The sequence below is a fragment of the Monodon monoceros genome, unplaced genomic scaffold (assembly GCF_005190385.1).
Source record: "Monodon monoceros isolate NGI ecotype Baffin Bay Population unplaced genomic scaffold, NGI_Narwhal_1 Super_Scaffold_13, whole genome shotgun sequence".
In the NCBI taxonomy this organism is placed as follows: Eukaryota; Metazoa; Chordata; class Mammalia; order Artiodactyla; family Monodontidae; genus Monodon; species Monodon monoceros.
Genome location: NW_021703769.1, coordinates 36,011,634 through 36,024,708, shown reverse-complemented (window position 1 = coordinate 36,024,708; position 13,075 = coordinate 36,011,634). Strand labels below are relative to the sequence as shown.

Below are 13,075 nucleotides of genomic sequence, written 5' to 3'. Positions count from 1 at the left end.
GTATCTTTGCAATCTTCAATCCAAACATCACTCATCAGAAAGCACTGTCATCTCTTGGTACATAAATGCCCTATTCTTATGCTCTGTCAGTCTTCTTAATTGGGCAAGCCCAGCCTTACCATTACACGTACAATAAACTGACACTTTGATGCCCAGTCTGAGCTTTTGTCCCATATCAGGAAAGGCAGGGGACAGTCAAGGCAGGCTGCTTCAGACTTGAGTAGAGGCTCAACTAGCAACTAGTTTGCTACCCAACTAGCAAAGTCAGCTTGGACAAGTCCAGCTTCCCCTAAGCCTGAAATTCTAAGTCAGAAAGTAGCCAGTTTGTGCTGGGCACTCAGACCCCAGCCCTACTGAGATACCTCCCGGGTGGGCACAACATCCCGAGGGCATCTTCACTTGTTAGGTGCCAAACCGTCTGTAGGTAGGAGGGGCCTCTGTGGGTGCCAGCGAACGTTTCTGGGGTGGCTGACTGAAAGAGGGCCACTCAGAGGTCACAGAGAGAGGGATTCTCTCGATCCTTGCTGCTCGGTGTGGTCGGAGGACCAGCGGCATCAGCGTCGCCTGGGAGCTTGTTTGGCCAGTAGAATCTCAGACCCCAGGCCAGACCAACTGAATCCGAATATGCATTTTAATTCCTAGGCACCTTGAAGTTTGAGAAGCACGGGTCCAGGTGATAGCAATGAGGCTAGCGGAAGGATCTGCCTCTCAGCCCCGCCCCTCCTCCCTTTGCTCTCCCCTTAAGCATAGCTCAGCTTTGGTCCTGCACAAAATTTCTGCAAACCCGGGGTGTGTGGGGAGGAGGCGTGCAGGAGCTGCCGGGCCGAGGAGGGCAGAGGCGAAGTGTGAGCGGATGGGCGAAAGGCGGCTTTCTCCAGCTCGGAGCTCCGCGACGTGGAGACACTCCCCCGACCCTCCCCCCGACCCCTCTCCACCCCCACACCCCGCAGCTGCTACCGCCTGCCTCCAGCCGGCTGCCACGAAAACCCGGAACAGCTGCGTGCGCTCCTGGAAAGTCCTCCTAGTGCTAAGCCAGGCAGCTGGGCATGCTCAGTAGCTGGGGGAGGCTTGCGTGGAGAGTAGAAAGCTTTGGCTTAGCCTCCCACCCCCTCCCGCTGGCCCCCGCCCCCCTTGCCCCTACCCTGCCTGTAGTAGTTGCCCGGCGTGCGCCCGGGGAGACTCGGAACATGGCGCTCCGAGCGTTGTAGAAGCCGAGGAGGAGAAGGGGATGAGGCACCGCCGCCGCGCTGACAGCCAGCAACCAGGTAGGCAGGCGCGCCTGGCGGGGCTGCCTGGGTGGATACGGGCGCGGGGACGGGCGCTTGCGGGGATGCGCACGGCTGGGACCCGGGCATCTTGGTTTGCCGGGAGAGGATGAGAAGCGGACGTCTGTGACAGCGCGCAATTGTGCATCTCCTAGGAGATGCCAAAGGCTGGGGACCGGCTGGCTGGAGGAAAAGGATCCGGGGACGCCCCCCCCCGCCCCCCACACCCATGCGCTGCCATCCAGCCTGGGCTCTCTATGGGTCAAATAAAGGGTAGTTCTTTTCTGCTGGGCAGGAGGGCGTGGGGGAGAATCCCCGATACCAGTCCTGGGAGTGCACTGGTCCCCCGGACCGCTGGCAAGCCCAGCACCAGTTCTTTGTGTATACAGCCGCGCACGCCCGGGGGGTGCCAGGGTGCCTGCTTCCCCCGAGAAGTGTTGGACATATTGCCAGGGCAGGATTCCCATTTGGTTTTTGTCTCTTGGCAGGTGTAGACTGGAGGATGCAATAGCTGAGCCTTTATGGGGCTGTGTTTTCCTTTGTTACTTGCCTTGGTGTATGCGTGTGTGCGCGTGGTGGGTTGTAATGGAGAGAGAGAACTTCTGCTCGTGGGCACGGGTGTGGACAAAGCGTGGAAGAGAATCTAGGATCCAAACTCTTGTCAAAATTGCCTGCGATGTCGACCTCCTGGAGGGTAAACTTGAAAAGTCCAGAGATCATCAGTGCCCAGTTTGAAGGAGAAGCATGTTCGCCTTTCTTAAACCCATGTGTGTGTATCTGGAGCTTTAAACCTGGGACGCGAGGCAATTCAACATTAGGTATCAATTAAGGGAATTTGAAGCATTGGGGTTTTCTATGCTGATCTTTTTTTTTTTTTTTAAGGCCAAATTAATTAAAAAAAGAAAAGTTGGCACAAAGCCAGAGGAAAGTGTCATCGTTAATAGTTAATGACAGTTTGGAAGGCAGAATACACTTTTGGGGAAATCAGGAAACCTGGCATTCCACAGGGTTCGACCAAGAAATAGCCATAGGGTCTTAGGTAACTCACAAAACCTCTCAGTGCATCCCTTTCCTTTCTGGGGTTAGGTAGATACTATGTTAACCTGAGTCCAGATGGACTAGACCACTCTTTAGAAGTCCCTCCTACACTAGAATTCTATGAAATTGACACCCCATAATAACAGCTCTGCACCTTACATTTGTATGTCTGTTTTATTCAGCCCAACAACTCACTGAGTTAGGGAGGAAAGGTAAATTTAGAATCTGCTTTTATTTTTTGCTTTATAATTTAAGGGATGGACATCTGCGACATCTGAAGTTTAGAGACACTTCCCTCTGTACTTACAGTATTTATTTTTATGGGCTCCTTAGGTGGCAAGAATGAGTTAGTATCATCAAAATGAAATGGGAGATGCTAGAATAAAATGCATTTAATTAAAGTAAAGCCATAAATGTCCAGTCTGATGATAATACCTTGACTTGGAATACATATGTGCAAAGCAGACGCACTGCTAATGGAAGCAGTAGAAGTTGATGGCAAATTCATTGATAGAATTGCTCTTATAATGACGTTTTTTGTGCTCCTCTGTGAATGGGTAGAGACTGATTGTACTAGGTCCCTGAACTTGTTGTTTTGCTAATAAATATGAGTTTTAATTGCAGGCACTGAAAACAGTATGACTGTGCCTCCCCCCGCTCCTTCACTTTGCTATTTTGCTAAAATGTTGCAGGTGTAAGAGGCAGGTGTTCTAGGCTGCCTAGTCACCTTGGTGATGAGACAGCTGAGTTTGAGCTCTGACGCTTTCATATTTAGCTCTGTGATCTTGGGCAAGTTATTTAACTTTCCCAAGCCTCAGTTTCCTCATCTGTAAAACAAGTCTAGAACTAGTAAGACTTAACCTTAAGACTTAAATGGGTAGGTGTGTGGATTACTCATAATCTAAAGCACAACCAATGGTGGTGATCATTATAAGAGGAAGGGAAATGGAGGTTTGTTTAGCCTGTACTCTGTGCCCTGTATTAAGCTAGACAAGTTCAAACATGTAATCTTCCTAACTGTATTAGTTTCCTGGGGCTGCCATAACAAATTACCAAAAACTAGAGGGTTTAAAACGGCAGAAATTCATTCTCTCACAGTTCTGGAGACTACAAGTCCATAAGCAAGGTTTAGGCAAGGCCATGCTCTCTCGGAAGCCTCAAGAGGAGGATCGTCTCTGGCTTCCCTCAGCTTCTGGCAGACGCAGGTATTCCTTGATTTGTGACAGCATAACTCTAATTTCTGCCTCCATCTTCACATGGTGGAGTTCCCCCTTCTGTAAATAAGGACACCATTTGTATTGGATTCATATTGGATTTAGGGCCCCTCTAATTTGGTGTGACCTCATCTTAACTTGATTACATCTGCAAAGACCCTATTTCCTAATCAGGTCACATTTTTAGGTTCCGGTTAGGTATGAATTTGGGGGGCGGACACTATTCAGCCTGGTACACCCTATTATCTATATTTAATGACAATATTAGTATTATGTCAGCCTACCAGCAGGATGTAAAGGTAAAATAGCATGGGTTCAGAAAAGACTTTAAAGCTTATTTAATTCAGCTAACATATTTGAGGTTTTGTATACCCAAACATGGTAGGGAAGAGCAGCATTCAAAGGTATCTCATTTATACAAATGTCACTTGTCTGGAAACCAAGTCAATCCAGGGTTTCAATCTTGTACAGGTAACACACCTGACATACCCTGTCCCAAATGGATTTGTTAATGTTTGCCTTCCTCCCTTTTTGCTACCCCACCAACGCAATGCAAACAAAGAGCAGAAAACCATATTAAACAACAAAAATAACAGCAGTAACAAAAATACCCCAATCTTAACACCTTTCTAATCTTTCTTATCCTGGTAAATGGCACCACTGTCCATGGAGTTGCCAGAAACTCAAGAATCATCTCTGATACCTCTATTCCCTTTGTACTCCATATCAAAAACTATCACAAATTCTTGCAAATTCTGTCTTCTACATATATCTCTAAAATCTTGATAGATTCTTCTTTCCATCCCCACTGCCACCACCATCAAACTTCAAGTTGTCTTCTCTCACTTGGTCCACCAGTATAACTTTCTAACAAGACTCCTGGTTCTCTGCTTGGCCCCTCCAATCCTTTATCCAGAACAGATAGAATCATGTCAGTCCCCTGCATAAGATGCATTCATGTACCTGGGACAGTTTCCAGAGACTCTTGGAGCCTTGGGGACTTGGCTGGCCTCATCTTCGGCATCTCTTCTACTTACTTCTGTCATACTGACCTGTTTCTTGAACATCCCAAGCACTTCCCCCTATACTTTGCCAGTCCAAGCTCTACTTCCCCTTTGGGCCTCCTTGATCTCCTCTCCTCACCAATCCAAATCTATCATCACCTTTCTACTTTTCTTCCATAGCACTTACCTCAATTTGCAGTTTCCTATTTATTTCTTTGGCCATTCATTTAATGTCTGTAAGCTCTGTGATGGCCTTTTGTTTTGTGTCTTTCATGTAGAAGATGCTTACTAAATGGTGAATGAGTGAAGGAATGAATACTCCTCCTCACAGCATTTTTCTGTGCCAATTTAAAGATACGATTTTTTAGAAACTTTTTCTTTACTACTTATATAAAAAGAGCAATTTAGAACCTCATTCTGACTTTTTCTTGGCTTTAACAAATGCATCTTCGAAGAATTGATTTTAAGTGGGAAGTTAAGAATTGAGTCAAAATATTTTCTGGCAACTGAGGCTTTTGTAAAAATGTCAGTCAACAGAATTTCCCAAATATTTGTTGGACATTTACATTTTCCATGCTAGGCCCTAGGAAGACAGTGGTGAACCAGACTTTTAGCCTTCTAGAGATTAATAGTAACAATAAATAATCCTGATGTGTAATAATAATAATTAATAATATTATATATTGAGCTTTTGTTATATGCCAGGTTCTCTTTCATCCCTATTCCTACTCATTACTACAGATGGCTCTCCAGTCTTTCCCAGTAATACAGAACCCAAATTAGATGCAAAACAAATATTTGATGAATTAATAATTAAATACTATTATCCTGATCTTTCAAAATAGGAAACTTATGCTTCTCTGGGTAAAAAAGAATCTGCTCATATATAGAAGTGCATGCAGTTGCTTTCTGAATATATCTAGGTGGACTCTGTTCTACTTTAAAAATTATCCTGCCTATTGTCTCTGGGGTTAAAAATAAGAGACAAATTGCTCTTTATGTGAAAACAGGTTCCTGGTGTGTTTCTTTGTCTTCCACAGTTGTCAAAATTCTTAATCACCAGCTGAATTGTTTTATCTGTCCTGTTTAATCCAAGTGAGAATTGACTTAACCTCTCTCATTTAGAGCCCTTTTTGGTAGTTTTGAATAGCAAGACTGAGTACCTGAGGGAAATGAAGGTGGTTCAACATGGGAACACAGGTTATATTTTGTATTTCTAGGGTGGCCTCAATTTCATGTCATTTTAGTAGTTGCATAATAGGTGATTTGTAAAAATAAATAAAAGTATCATTTAATGAATATGCTTATGTATTACTTTTTACCTACACAAGGAAGAAATCAGACACTGTATCTTGATTTTGTTTAAAAGCAATGGATATACAGTTGAGTCAATTAAAACCTAAAGAAACTAATAAGAGAGGTCAGTAAAGTGGTTGGTTATAAAATACATGTTCAGAAATCAAGGATTACCTCCAATGCCAGTATTTACCAACTAAAAAATACAGTAGAAAATGACTCTGTTCATGAATCTACAAAAATATATATTATCTAAGAAGAATAGGAAATGTACATAAAATATCAATACTTGGAAAAAAAAATCTAAGGACTCACGTAGGAAAGCTATAAAATTTTACTCAGACACATAAAATAAGAAACAAACAAATGAAAACATGACTTATTCTTGGATAGAAAGATAGATATTATGATATGGTTATTTTTCCAGCATAATTGTATAGTTTTATTGCATTGGGATTTGGGAAAATTTGTCAAAATGATTCTAACATTCATCTGGAAGAATAATTGTATGACATTAGTCAAGAAAATTTTGCAAAAGAATATATATGGAGGTTGGGGTGGGTTGCCCTTCCAGAAATAAAAATAAATCTGATCATTGAACTACAATCATTATAGCAGAATAGTACTGGTGTAAAAATGAATAGATAGCTCAATGGAATAGAATAGTCTGGAAATAGACTCAGGTAGTTTTTGGAAACAGAACTGTGATGGAGAAAGCATTTTGAAACAGGAATATTTGACCAAAGAGTCAAGGAAATTGGCTAAGTATGTAGAAAACATTCAACTAAGAACCTCTGTTTACATGACTCACTAGACTAGCTTTCCAAATTGGAAGGTTTATCTGCCAGGTGAGAAAGCCAGAAGAAAATATGTATTAATTTTAGGGCAGTGACTTTTTAATATAAAATTAATGGAACGAATCATAAAGCAAAAGATAGATTTGAATATATTTTAAACTTTTGCATGCAAAAAAATACAGTTTAAAGCAAAAAGTAATCATGGAGAAAAATATTTTCTGTCTCTGAGCATGACAGAACAGTTAATATAATAATCACAGTGAAGAACTCTTAGATATCAGTAAGTAGAAAATAGAATTGCCCAAATATCTGAATAATTAAAAAGAAAGAAAAATGCTAATATACATATTTAATAAATATCCTTACAATTAATCACAGAAATGGAAATTAAAACAAAAATGCGATGCCATGTTTCATGGATTAAACCAGCAAAATGTATATACGTATATATAAATAAAAATAAATAAAATACTTAGTACTGGCAAGGACACAGTGAGAAGGACATTCACATTACTACTGGTGGAAGAATTACATGATACAAACTTTTTGGAGAACAATTTGAAAATATATGTCAAAAGCTTTTAAAAGTTCAGATTATTTGACACACTGTTTCTCTGGTTTCTTCTTTTAGTTTTTGCTAAGGAAGTAGATGCAGACAAAAACTTACATGGAGGATTGTTTGTTATAATATTCTAAAATAATAAAAAAATTGAAAACAATCTATATAAAAATTGCGGGTGGGGACTTTCCTAGTGGCGCAGTGGTTAAGAATTCGCATGCCAATGCAGGGGACACGGATTCGAGCCCTGGTCCCGGAAGATTCCCACACGATGCAGAGCAACTAAGCCCGTGCACCACAACTACTGAGCCTGTGCTCTAGAGCCTGCGAGCCACAACTCCTGAGCCCATGTGCCACAAATACTGAAGCCCACGCACCTAGAGCCTGTGCTCCACAACAAGAGAAGCCACCGTAATGAGAAGCCCACACACCGTAATGAAGAGTAGCCCCCGCTCGCTGCAACTAGAGAAAGCCAGTGCACAGCAACAAAGACCCAATGCAGCCAAAAATAAATAAATAAAATTTATTAAGAAAAAAATTGGGGGTGGGTTAAAGGTATTTTAAAGTCCCCCAAGTGATAGACTATGACACATATTAAAAGTGATCATTGCAAAGATTATGTAATAACAAGGAACAACCTTCACAACAATTTTAACTGGAATTAACCAAATGCAGTACTGCATTACAATGATATGTGTTTCAGAATTATCACAGATAGGCGTATAAAATTTGGAAAAAGGGCTTCCCTGGTGGTGCAGTGGTTGAGAGTCCGCCTGCTGATGCAGGGGACACGGGTTCGTGCCCCAGTCTGGGAAGATCCCACATGCCGCGGAGCGGCTGGGCCTGTAAGCCATGGCAGCTGAGCCTGCGCGTCCGGAGCCTGTGCTCTGCAACGGAAGAGGCCACAACAGTGATAGGCCCGCGTATCACAAAAAAAGAAAAATAGAAAACTGGAAAAAAACCAAAGTTAGGCATTGTCTGTGCAGTAGAAATATGGATGGCTTATATTTTTTATACCTTTCTGAATTTTTCAAAATTTAGTCAGTGATAACATATTGTGAGTTAGAAAAAAACACTGTTTTACAAATATGGCAACGATACACATTTAGGTTATAAGGATTCATTTATGTGACATCCATTGATTATGTCTTATGTCAGGGGCTCTGCCAAGTGTGTCAGCAATGACTCTTAGTTTGCATGCAAGTGAAAGAAACTCTGTAACTGGAGCAAAAAGAAGTTACTAGAAGGCTATCAGATAGCTAAAAGAATTGCCAGGAATGGGGGTGTCTCCAAAAACCACCACCACCAGCAGCAAAAAACAGGCTTGGAAGCAAATCAGAGCCTAGCCAGCTCTAGAGTCTAGATATCACGGACTAGAGAAACAGGCTCCAAACAAGAACAGTTTGCCCAGGCTAGGCCCCAGCCCACCATTTTTTGTACTTGGAGCTTCCCCCTGCCCCATCCCCCAGTTCACTTGGGATCAGGGAGAGGAAGGCACCTTGACTCGCAGTCCCATGACCCTTTTTCCAATGAGAGAATCAAAAAAGACGGTATGGGTGCTAAACAACCAAACCCAAGCCAGACCAAACACAAAGAATAAAAATGTTCATTAGCCCAGGACTTGGGGACAAACAGGGTTGAATAGCAGGCATCCCCACCTCCCCGCCTCAGAGGGAACATCTGCTGAAATGTAGAATCACAAGGAACACAAGGTTTGTGGTACAGTGTGCACGATGGTGCCCCACACAGGAGATGCTATTTTCTCCTGGAGTTAGCAGGACATGTCCTGAAGAAGCTGGCTTTTCAGACTTGATCTTCATGTATGGGCTGGATTTTTGAAGGGAAGACACCATTCTCAGGTGAGACCAGAGCCAGTGAAAGGATGACCCGAAAGAAACAGTTTAGGGGAAGCAAGAGATACAGTTTGGAAATGGATGGGGCCCCAGCACAAGTCCAGGCTTCTTTTTATTCTGAATTATACTACACTGAGCAAGTCCTATAGTCATGTTTGGGTTTAGTCCACTGTGAATACTGGGCTCTGGGCTCAAGTAACTTTTGACTTGTAATATTAAAAAATCACCCATAGATCAGTCTCATCATAAATAGGAAATGTCTGTGGTTGTTCAGGTTATTCTCACGTTCACATTGCTTTTATAACTGTTTATAAACTTTTCCCTTAGGAAAGAAGACTTGCAAATGGAAAGCAAAGAAAAAGGTAATTATTCTTTAATTGCACTAAAAACAGGACAGAGGAAATCTTAAATTACCAAGAGGGGCCCCTGGATACTGCCTAGTAAAGAGCTCACCTGATGTGTTCTTCAGCCTCTGGGTACCTTTCCAGCCAAGCCCTCCTGCACCACTCAGAGCCCATGTGCTACCTTGGCCCCCACTGTGCCCTGCTTTGCATAGCTGGGACCTTGGACTTTCCCTCTCATGAGGCTCCGGGGCCCCAGGTGGGTCAAGGAAAGACTGTTTATTAGTGGGAGGTGTGGATGGAGCTCATGGTCCACACCCAGGACCTCAAGTCCAGGGCAGAAAGAGCAAGGCAGCAGGGTGGGAGACTGGATCCACTTACTTAGCCACGTCCTGGGATTCCAGTCTTCTACGTTTTTAATTTTTTTTAACTTTATTTTTTTATACAGCAGGTTCTTATTAGTTATCTATTTTATACATATTAGTGTATATATGTCAATCCCAATCTCCCAATTCATCACACTTCAGTCTTCTAAGTTTAAACCTGGCTTCTAGGTTGTTTTGGAGACATATTTATCAGGCTAGGCGGATAGAACCTATTTAACAATTTTTAGCTTGATTTATCATATTTAAATATTTAGATATATAGCCATTGAGAGTCCATGGGTGCTGTTGCCCTCTCAAATGTTAGGACTGGGCCTGCTCGGGTAACTGTTTTAAAAAGGTCACACTCAGTTATGCACTCACGTACACAGACACACACAAAATTTGCTACTCATGCAGCAGCAATGTAGATTATAAGAAAAGTAGCTTGCACTCCTGTGATTATAGCTAACATGTTGAGCAAGATGTGTTAAGCCCTCATCCAAGTATTTTACCTGTGTATCTTTTAAGATTTTTTTTTTTTGATATGGGCAATTTTTAAAGTCTTTATTGAATTTGTTACAATATTGCTTCTGTTTTTTTTTAATGTTTTTGTTTTTTGGGGGTTTTTTGGCCATGAGGCACATGGGATCTTAGCTCCGTGACCAGAGATCACACCCGTACCCCCTGCACTGAAAGGCAAAGTCTTAACCACTGGACCGTCAGGGAAGTCCCTACCTGTGTATCTTAATTAATCATCATAAGAGCTCTATAAAGTAGGTTACTCAAGGCAAAACGTCGTGCAGAGGAGTCAAAACCTGCCTCATCTGAATCCAGTGTCCTTATAGACTGTTGCATACGGCAACTCAGTAGTTAAGACGTTTTGTTTGGAGTCCTTGAACCTTCAGTAATTTAAGAATCGCTGGATTAATCAACCCTCTTTGACTCTCAAATCCTCTGATTTTGCATTTCGGTTCATGTAAATTTCCTCAGGAAAAGAAGGGAAAGACATTCACTGCCTTGATGTGTTCAGTATTATGATTAACCTTATGATCAAAACCAGAAATCAATCTTTGGTTGCGTGTATAAAAAGCAAATTTAATTTACATTTTAAAATAGATGTCAGTTATGGGATTCCCTCTTAACAGTTTTCAAGGAAATTGCCATTTGTGTCATTGGTGATGAAGGTAAATTGTCAATGAAGAGTCACTTTGTCTTTCCTATAAAGCACAGTTCATATCCCTAAGCCTGCATTATATCACTGTCCCACTGAATCAAGATGACTTTATCCCAACATTTTTGCTTCCATCACTCTTTTAATAAATTACAGATGGAGATGGAGGGAGGATGGGGGAGAGCTCCCTCACTCACACCTTCAATCGCAAATAGATCTGTGATAGAGTCAGCAGTTGTTAGCTTCACTTCTATATTCAAATTCACATTCAAGCTTGACATGCTATTTAAGAAACTCTTTAGCTGTTTTCTAGATGGAACATGATACCTTTGCTTTTAAGGATGGTCATTTGTGTCATGCAAATGTACTTCCCAGCTAATTGTTCTTTACTGTCAACTGAATTGCCCCTTTACCAAATTTAGCCCCACTGCAGTTTACTGACCCAGGAAAAGAGCTTCTTGGAAGGAAAGCGTAGAAAACTTATACTTCATTTGTTTCAAAGAAAGCTTCTTCCTCCAAAGTAGGAGCAGTTGCTACCTGGGTATAATTTAACCTCTAAAAATGTAAACACTGATGGAGGAGGGGAGTTAAAGGGAAGAAAATCTTACAGAAACTGAATGTAGGGCTTTCTTCCTGTGTGGTTTTTAGGACAACGTTCTTTTTCTCTAGATTTTAGAGATATGGAAACAAAAAGATTTTTCCAGTAATATTTGAAGAACAATTATTTATAACTTGAGTTAAAGTAGTTTGTTTTACCCTTTATGAGAGTTTTGAAGATAACAGCTACCTCCAAATTGTGTCCTGTCTTACTGCTCCAAGCTGGCTCTATTCTCCCTTCTCCTCACACCCAAGGAGTCCCTAAATCTCATCAACTTAACTTTCTTGAACGTGCCCTTCTCTGGCCCCACTGTCACTCCCCATATCATCTCTCAGTTAGACATGGTGTCAGCTTCTGATCTGGTCTTTGTCTTCATTCCCACCCCAAAATGAACATCTTATCATCTGATGATCAGCTTCTCATTGAAAATTTCCTACCAGCCACCCCCCTCCCCTTCCAGATTCTTCCACATGGTTCTGGGAAACCTCTCAAAGTACTCATTAGAATGTTTTTGCAGATGTTTTCTAACTTTATTCCTTTCTTGTACTAGACTGAGAACTCCAAAGAAGATACCTTGTTTCTTTGACTTTGTGTCCCTAGCACCTAGCTTTATGCATACCTACATAGGTCAGGTCTTTTTTAGTTTGTGGATGAATGGATGTTACCTAGGCTAAAAAATGAATCCAAATGCAAAAGAGTAATTCCATGATTTAAAATTCTGGAATGGAACCTAGCAATGATCTGATCTAATACATTTCCTTAAAAAAAAAAAAAAAGAAAAGAAAAAGAAAAAGTTGTATGCTAGTAATTGTTTTCTACTTTTTGTAAAAGAAAGACACATGGAAGGAAGGATTAATGCTCTCTGTTTCTGGATAGAGACAAATTCTAATATTGGTTATGGATATAAAGTAGACATTCTGAATAAAGTAATGAAGCAAACCATAAGCTAGGAGCCAGCTTTCCAACAATAGTGTAAATAAACTGAGCTTCTTGAAAAACATTAAGAATAATTACCTGATTACTAGATGCAACTTACACTATTGTTCCATTGTCTCAAACCTGGTATAGATATTCTTGGTTGGTGATGTGACCCCTGCTTGAACATCAATTGATTTTTATTCTGAAAGCTGAGGTTTCATTCAGTTATGCCCTAGTCTTTGGTACTTGTTTCCATAGTGACAGATGCGCTATGAAGTGAGGAAAACCAGGAAGGCTTGGGATGGAAATTAATCAAAGCCAGTGGTCCAAGCAAGGGGTTCCCTAAAGTGGGATCCAGGGTCTCTTCAGGCTTCTGGTCAAATGTATTTGTGACAGGATTCCCAGAGATAGAAGATTCTAGGGTGATAACTGCAAGGATTTTAAAGGCAGCATATAGATAGTCTCTATGATAGCAGTTTGTGTTTACTTTTGTTTGGGTTCCTGCCGCAGTACCTACGTTGGCATATTAGCAGTCTACACTGGTTGAAAGAAACACTTACTGCCAAGAGCCCACTAACAACTAGGAATCAGGGAACAGCAACTGGAGACTTTTACTATCTGTGAAATATAGTTGAGCTGTCCTTTAAAAACTGGAA

At 41.5% G+C, this 13,075-nt stretch overlaps 1 protein-coding gene across 1 annotated transcript in view; it reads left to right on the top strand.

Annotated features, from left to right (window-relative positions):
• Positions 1 to 982: 982 nt before the first annotated feature.
• The window catches only part of PAK5 (p21 (RAC1) activated kinase 5), a 321,017-nt gene continuing 308,924 nt past the window's right edge, over positions 983 to 13,075 (top strand). The window contains exon 1 of the mRNA XM_029221169.1: positions 983 to 1,265. The gene's annotated coding sequence lies outside the window, so the exon portion shown is untranslated. The remainder of the gene's footprint in view (positions 1,266 to 13,075) is intronic.